The sequence below is a fragment of the Tachyglossus aculeatus genome, chromosome 2 (assembly GCF_015852505.1).
Source record: "Tachyglossus aculeatus isolate mTacAcu1 chromosome 2, mTacAcu1.pri, whole genome shotgun sequence".
Taxonomy (NCBI): domain Eukaryota; kingdom Metazoa; phylum Chordata; class Mammalia; order Monotremata; family Tachyglossidae; genus Tachyglossus; species Tachyglossus aculeatus.
In genome coordinates this window covers 47,416,539-47,425,326 of record NC_052067.1, presented here as the reverse complement: position 1 = coordinate 47,425,326, position 8,788 = coordinate 47,416,539, and the positions used below count along the sequence as shown (strand labels likewise).

The 8,788-nt window shown below is 47.5% G+C and overlaps 1 non-coding gene across 1 annotated transcript; it reads left to right on the top strand.

Moving 5' to 3' along the window:
- The first annotated feature begins 4,287 nt into the window (after window positions 1-4,287).
- On the top strand, window positions 4,288-4,425 carry LOC119924769. The gene has a single exon (XR_005449465.1). It is a non-coding gene; the product is annotated as a small nucleolar RNA SNORA7 (small nucleolar RNA).
- The last annotated feature ends 4,363 nt before the right edge of the window (window positions 4,426-8,788 follow it).

Sequence of the window (8,788 nt, the reverse complement as noted above, 5' to 3'; positions counted from 1 at the left end):
CAGCTCCTGCTTTTTCACTGACACATTTCCCACCAAGGGATTTACTCTCCTGCCGGGATTGGTGACATTTATTAAGCACTGGTAACTGGATTATTCCCAGGAGGTTGGCACTGCATCTCCCCAGAATTGTAGCCCTGGAAATAGGGCAACAGGTGGCAGTTGTGTCTCTGGACTCTAAAATCTGGCCAGAACCAGGAAGATGGGCACCAAAAAGGACACTGCCCTGGGCCTGTGCCAAATGGGGTGGGTGGCAGTTTGGCGGCATCTCCACCCAGGGCACCCATCCACCATGCCTAGGAGCTGGTGCCATCACTCTACAGCCTCCCTTCTGGGTTCTTCTGGATGGCAGCAGGGCCTGGTACATCCTGGGTACACCCCAGAACTCCAGTTGGAGTCCGTCTTCAACTTCCCCTTTTGCAGCCCCATGACATCCTCCTGGCCCCAAACCCAGTGTGTTCAGCAGAGGTCATTACCGAGGCAGAAATGGCACTCTGCACACACACAAGTGATAAACTGATAGCTTTAATTGGGTCACTTACACTCCAACCAGCATGAAGAGACCCAGGAACCATGTAGAGAGTTCGGGGAGCCCACCCCAGCAGGAGGTCAAGGTGAGAATCTCATAGAGCTGCATCTTTGGACACTTTTTCAGTGTGTGTTCTGTACTTCTGTATTCCTGTAAAGAGCAATAGTGCAGCTGTGCAGTATCCCCCTGCGGGCCTGTTGGGCCACAAGAGTAACCAACTTCTTCCTGCTCGGGGCGTTCAGCCAAAGCACCACGGGGTCCGGGCCAGCCAGCTCCGATGTGGCTTATAATAGTAATAATAATGATGGTGGTATTTATAAAGCACTTACTATGTGCAAAGCACTGTTCTAAGCACTGGGGAGGTTACAAGGTGATCAGGTTGTCCCTCAGGGGGCTCACAGTCTTAATCCCCATTTTACAGATGAGGTCACTGAGGCACAGAGAAGTTAAGTGACTTGCCCAAAGTCACCCAGCTGACAAGTGGTGGAGCCTGGGATTTGAACCCCTGACCTCTGACTCCAAAGCCCACGCTCTTTCCACTGAGCCACGCTGCTTATAGAACCTGGCCGTGTGCCGCCAATCTCGCGCATGGCCCCCTTACACCCAAACTCCCTGGATGGTCTCAGCCAGCGACAGGGCAGAAAAGCTGGGTCTCCCACTCCGAAACCATGTCATAAGGACAGTGTTCTGCTCCCAAGCCCCTGACTCCCTAGATCAGAGTGACCCTAGGTCAGGCTAATGGTGCCCTGATAAGAATGATACGTACTGGGCCCTCCCACTGTAGAGTCTCAGAAGATACTCCTCCTTGAGTGGCACGTTAATCCCTGAGCACCCAGGAGAACATTATCCCATAAATGGATCATATCTCCGGACAGACTGCTCAGTTGGTGACCTGACAGAGTCTAAGAGGAGATACGATCCATTTATGGGATAATGTTCTCCTGGGTGCTCAGTTAATACTGCGTAGCTACTTAGGTCATTGAGGAAATTGGACAATTAGCGGGAACGGGATTATTACGGGTACTGGTCGAAGCCTTAATCGCTCCTGCTTATTGCTCTGTGTCGCTGATCTCTGGGAGAAATTCTTTGTTACACAGAATTCACATCTCTTTTGAGAAGCCGTCCCAGACTAAGTCCTTCATTTCCCCTATCTGCCCTCCCTTCTGTGCCAACTATGCTGTGGACCCTTTAAACACTTGACATTTACCCTACCTCCACAGCATTTACGCAAATATTTGTAAACTCTATTTCACCTATCTGTAATCTATTTTAACATCTGTCTATAGAATGTAAGCTCCGTGTGGGAAGGGATCGCATTTCCCAACTCTGTTACGTTGTACTTTCCCAAGTTTTTAGTACAGTGTTCTGCACACAGTTAAGCGCTCAAGAGGTACCACTGAGTGATTGATTGTTGTGACTTCAGGACAGAGAAGGGACATCGTTCCAGGCCAGAGGAAGGATGTGGACCGGGAGTCGACGGCGGGACAGGCGAGAACGAAGCACAGAGAGGAGGTAAGCGGCAGAGGAGCCGAGGGTGCAGGCTGGGCTGTAGAAGGAGAGACTTTAGACTTTGCAAGGAGGAGTTTCAATGGAGTGGAGGGGCAGAAGACAGATTTCAGGGGATCAAGGAAAGAACTGGAGGAGAGGAAGTGGAATCAAGGGGAATCAAGGAATGTGGACAGGAATGGTAGGTGGGATATGGGGAGATAACAGGAAGGTGTAGGGGGTGGTCGAAGGAGGGATTTTTTTACGTTAGGCGATACATAGGTATGTTTGAAAGCAGAGGAGGAGGAGTCATTGAAGAGTAAGCAAATGAAGATAGCAATCAGGCAGCACTTCTTTCCCTGCTCAACTACAGCATCGACCTCCTCTCTGACCTCCCTGCCTCCAGCCTCTCCCCTCTCCAGTCCACACTACCCTCTGCTGCTTGGATCATTTTTCTTAAAAAATCATTCTATCTCTCCACACCTCAAGCATTTTCAACGGTTGCCCATTTATCTCTACATCAAGCAGAAACTCCTTAACATGAAATTCAAGACAATCGGCTCTTGTCCCTCTATTTATCCTGAGTCCTCCCCGAGCCCACACACTTTGCTCCTCTAATACGAACCTACTCCCTGGGCCTCACTCTCACTTCTCCTGGTAGACCGCATTTTCACTGTTGCCTTGAAAGTACTCGGTCACCTTGCCCCCTCCTACATCTCCTCACTATTCTCCTATTTCTATTCTCCACAGACTTAGCTCCTCTAATGCTAACCTCTCACAGTGTCTTGATCTCGTCCATCTCGCTGCCGACCCCTGGCCCACATCCTGCCTCTGGACTGGAACGCCCTCCCTCCTCAAATCTGACAAATGACTCTCCCCTGCTTCAAAGCCTTATTGAGGGCACATCTCCTCCAAGAGGCCTTCCCTAACTAAGCACCCCCTTTTTCTTTTCTTCTACTCCCTTCTTCATCTCCCTGACTTGCTCCCTTTGTTCATCCAGTAAGTACCATTGAGTGAGTGATTACAGAGGTCTTGTTTGAGAAACAAGGGCAGTGGTAGCAGTCAAAAGAGTGCAGGAGTGAAAAACCAAGCGGCCTAATGGAAAGAGCACGGCCTTGGGAGTCAGAGGTCCTGGGTTCTAATCTATACACTACCACTTGTCTCCTGTATGACCTCGGGCAAAACACTTACCTTCTCTGTGACTCAGTTACCTCATCTGTAAAATGGGGTTTCAGGCTGAGAGCCCCATGTGGGACAGGGATCTTGTCCAACTTGATTGTCTTGTACCCACTCCAGCACTTAGTACAGTGCCTAGCACATAGTAAGCACTTAACAAATACCATTTAAAAAAAATAAAAGGGGGTGAGGGCCACTTTGAGGGACTTCAATCTTGCCCTTCCTGGAGGGCAACACTAGAGGGTTTTTACACCCCATTCATACTATCAGGATATTGTCTGAGGATGGAGTGTGTACATTTAGGAATGGATTAATTGCATAGGGAAGGCAGAGGGTGGGAAGATGGAGTAGGGGGATAAGAGGTTAGTCAGGGAAGGCTTCCTGGAAGAGATATGATTTTAGTAGGGCTTTGAAGATGGGAAAAGTCTGTCAGATACGTAGTGAGAGGGAGTTCCAGAAAGGAGGGTGAGTATGAGCAAGGGATTGACAGCAGGAGAGGTGAAATTAAGGCAAAGTGAGCAGGCTGGTTTTAAGAGGAGCCAAGTGTTCAGTCTGGGTTGTAGTGGGAGAGGAGCCAGGATAAGTCGGGGGCAGAAAGCTGACTGAGTAAACCCTGTGTTTGATTTACGGTGTGCAGAGCACAGTACCAAGTACTTGGGAAAGTACAGCATAACAGAGTTGATAGACACGATCCCTACCCATAAGGAGTTTACAGTCTGCAGGTGGAGACTGACAGGGGAGATAGTAGAGTCAGAGTATACTGGCATAAGAATTGTGGGGCTAGAGTGAGCATCAAAGTGCTTAATGAAGTTAAATACAGTCCCACATGGGGTTCACAGTCTAGCAGGGAGGGAGAACAGGGATTTAATCCCCATTTTACAAATGAATTATGTGATTTGCCCAAGGCCACATAGCAGGAAAGTGGTAGAGCATTGTACTCAACACTTTAGAGAATACAATGCAATAGAGTTGGTAGACACCTTCCCTCCCCACAAGGAATTTGCAGTCTAAAGGGGGACACAGACTTGAAAGTAAATTACAGATATGTACACAAGTGCTATAGGGCTGAAGGTGGGGTAAATACCAAATACTTAAGAGGTCCCCTCTCAGGGTCACACCTGGAGAGTTTCCAGTTCTCTACCAGTCACGACTGTAGGAGGGAGAGTCAAGCAGAGGGATACCCATTCCATTCCTAGCTTGGGCAGTGGCTAGTGAGTGGAAGGCAATCTGCTACAAGTCAACACCCACCTGTGTTGGGCATCAGTGGCATGGAAGAGAGTCGAGGGTGGAGACACGCGTCGACTGTGCGGAAGGAGGCAATGGTAAACCACTTCCTTATTTTTACCAAGATAACTCTATGGATACACTACCAGAACGATTGCAGTTGGAGTTGGGGCGTTCTGGGAGAGATGCGTCCACAGCGTCGCTATAGGTCGGAAATGACTCAACAGCGTAAGACAACAACAACAACTTAACGGGTAGAAATCCTGGTGCCAGGGTGATGCAGAAGGGAGAGAGAGTAGGGGAAATGAGGTCTCAGAGATCTCTTGGAGTTGAGGTGATTTTAATAAGTCTTTGAAGGTGGGGGTCTGACAGACAAGAAGGGGGAGAGAGTTCCAGATCATAGGGAGGATGTGGCCCAAGGGGTTGGTGGTGAGATAGATGAGATTGAGGTACAATAAAAAAGTTGACATTAGAGACGCAAAGTGTGAGGGCTGGTTTGCAGTATGAAATCAGAGAGGCAAGACAGAAGGCAAGGTGATAGAGTGTTTTAAAGCAGATGGTAAGGAGTTTTGTTGGATGTGGAAGTGGATGGGAAACTACTGGAGGTTCTTGAGGAATGGGGAAACATGGATTGAACATTTTTTAAGAAAAATGATCCAGGCAGCAGAGTGAAGTATGGACTGGATTGTGGAAAGATAATAATAATAATAATCCTATTTGTTAAGCACTTACTATGTGCAAAGCACTGTTCTCAGTGCAGGGGGACTACAAGGTGATCAGGTTGTCCCATGTGGGGCTCACAGTCTTAATCCCCATTCTACAGATGAGGTAACTAAGGCACAGAGAAGTTAAGTGACGTGCCCAAAGTCACACAGCCGATAAGTGGCGGAGGCAGGATTAGAACCCATGACCTCTGACTCCCAAGCCCGGGCTCTGGCTGCTAAGCCACGCTGCTTCTCTAGAATCAGAAGAAGTAAGATAAATGAGATGAGGTAGGGAGATCAGCAAGGAGGCTAACGCAGTAGTCAAGGCAGGATAGGATAAGTGTTTAGATCAGCACGGTAGCGGTTTGGATGGAGAAGAAAGGGTGGACTTTATCAGTGCTGTGAGGGTAGAAGCAAGAGGATTTGGTGACAGATTGAATATGTGGGCGGATTGAGGAAGATGAGTCGAAAAGCAAAGGCATCCTTTGGCGTCTGGCCAGCTGTCTTCGCTCCCGAGGCAGCTGCTGGAAGCTTGAAAGAATCTTCTCTCCCTCCCCCTCTGCCAGCTTCCTGGGCCAACGCATCTCTTCCATTCTGGAAGTTGGCAGAAGCAAAACAGCAGAAGGACCAGTCTGGGGTGATGTGGACGCTATCAGAGGACAGTGTCTGATCAAACAGTTATAGGTTCTGATGCTTTCATGCCTGGGATCAGGAACCCTTTTAACGGGACATTTTCTAAAGCTTTGTCCTTGCCCTTTGGAGGCCCTGGGATTGAAGCGATGCAAACTGAAATGGCATCGTTAGATACGAAAGGTTGGGATTTTTGTGGTCTGAATTTTATATGAATGAATTTTGAAGCACTCTGCAAAGGTGCTGTTGAAGAAACAATGGGAAGGGTAGTCAGAGGAAGGAACTTAAGAGAATTTAAAGAATCTAAGAAGTTCGATGAGTTAAGAGGCTTTTCTTGGCTGGCGATGCCCAGAAAGCTGAGGGTGCAATTGAATGGGGGAGCACTGATCAAGCATTGGACTGGAAGCCCTGTTGTTGGGTAAGGACCGTCTCTATATGTTGCCAACTTGTACTTCCCAAGCGCTTAGTACAGTGCTCTGCACACAGTAAGTGCTCAATAAATACGATTGAATAAATGAATGGCGGAATGTCAAGTGCTGAAGGGGTTTTGGAGAGAATAAGCAGAGGAACTAAAGGATCTGAAACTGGTGAAGCCCCTCTATGACAATTTCGGAATGAGAGACTGGACACGGCAGCGGAGGATTGAGATGGGAATTAATTTGTTGCGACAGAGCCCAACCAAGGGTTTTACAGAAGGAAGTGTGAAACTGGCCGTGAAATCAAGGAAAAATCAAGTGGGGGAGGGAGGAGGGAATAGTACTGGAATTTTCAATGCATGTGATTGAGTTGCTCTTAAATGATTGATTTTAGTAATATAGAATAAAGAAGGCATTGTTTCCTGCTACAGAAACTTATGAGGGTTTTCCCCTCTCGCCGGGAGGTTAGCTGGAGTGAACTTCATCGTCCCCACTTCTCAGGGGCATTGGCAAGACAAGAACCCAGCCCAAATTTCTTCCGCAGACCATGCAAATGTATGTGTGCACGTGTGTGCAGGCATGAAGGGATGTGAATACGTGTGTTGGTATGTAAGGATTGGCATATACGTGTGTGTGTGTGTGTGTGTGTGTGTGTGTGTGTGTGTGTGTGTGTGTGTTCACATGTATGTATGTCAGGACATTCTGATGCTCCGTGCATTGGGTCAGTCAGTTCTCAGCGCTAAGCTAGAGGCCAGATTTCCCAGTGCTCTGGTTTGCTCAGCTCTACAAAGGGAGCCTGGGGCCTTTACAGCATGAGACTTTGTTACTAACGTGTCCAAAATAGAACTCCTTATCTTGCCACCCAAACCCCATCCTCCCTGTGAATTTCCCAATACTGTAGACCGCACCACCATCCTTCCTATCTCACAAGCCCGTAACCTTGGCGTTATCCTCGACTCCTCTCCCTCATTCAACCCACATATTCGATCCATTATTAAATTATGTCATCCCACCGTCACAACATTGCTAAAATCTGCCCTTTCCTCTCCATCCAAACTTCTACTCTGCTAATACAATCACTTATCCTCTCCTACCTTGAATATTGTATCGGCTTCCTTGCTGACCTCCCAGTCATCTGTCTCTCCCCACTCCACTCTGTACTTCACTCTGCTGCCCGGATCATTTTTCTACAGAAACATTTAGGACATGTTTCCCCACTCCTCAAGAAACTCCAGTGGTTACCCAGCCACCTTCACATCAAACAAAATCTCCTCACCCTTGGCTTTAAAGCACTCAATCTCCTTGCCCCCTCCTAGATTAGAGTAGGAAAGCTTATAAAACCATCAAATTCTCTAGACTATAAACTCATTGTGGGCAATGAATGTGTCTGTTATAGTGTACTTTCCCAAGCGCTTAGTACAGTGCTCAATAAATATGAGTGACTGATCAAATGATTGATCAAATCCGGTGTTGTTTCTCTCACCAACAGGGATGGGAGAGGCTACAAATCTCAAAGAAGCCAAGTTGCCTAATGCCTTCTGTGCCCTCAAGCTCCCTGTCAATCTGCCTCATTGCCCAGAGTCACCAGACATTGAACTCCATGGGAGCCAAATCACTTGACATTGGTGGCCACCATGGAGCTGGGAACTGAAAAGATAAAGAAAGGCAAAGGAAAACTTCTGGAGCCAGTTGCACCCTGATTTCCTGTCAGGAGGCCCTAAGTGGGATAGCAATGTTAATGGAATTACATCTCTAAGCTCTGGCTGGCTCATCACAGCTGTGGTTTTACATGCAGCAAAAACAGAACAAAGGGTGGAGGTTCTTGTGTGATTGGTAATGACCTCCAGCCTTTTCCCAAAGTAGAGCAACCTCAAACACTGCAAAATTGAACCTTTGGGATCATTAAATTTCTCTGGATTCCCTCCCAAGTATGATGCCAGAAATTGGGACTTTTTATAGTTTATTCATGTGGCAAAATGTGGACTTTACCCCTGGTGACATAACAACAAGCAAAGTGTGTGAGGGAGTCTGAAAGAGAGCCCATCTGAGATGGAGATGGCGAATAAGAGGAGGAAGATGGGGGAGTCCCACTGAAAATGTAGGTATTCTTGACAGAGAGGGTGTCTGAGAGAGCCAGCAGTTTTACGTGAGAGCCCCTCCTCAGTGTTCAGCTCAAAGTGTACACTGCAAAGAGCCCCAGCAGACATAGGCATTTGTCCTCCAGCCGCGGCCAATAAACTCTTCAAGGAACTGAATATAAAGTGTAAAGGACAGTAGACCCAGAACGGAGCATTGTTAGTCATTGACAACGTGGTTCCACAAAGTGTCTGCTGTGTGGCCTTGGACAAGTCATTTTATTTCTCAGTACCTCAGTTCCCTCATCTGTAAAATGGGGATTCTCCCTCCTACTTAGACTGAGTGCCCTATGTGAGACAGGGACTGTGTCTGACCTGATTATCTTGTATCTTCCCCAGCACTTAGAAGATACTAAATGCTTAACAAATACCACAGTTTATTATTATTATTATTTAAGAGGCAGAGGAGATGCCAGAGAAAGAGGTTGAGAAGCAGCAGCCAGAGAGGTAAGAGAACCAGGAGAGATCACTGCTGTTGAAACTAAGATTAGA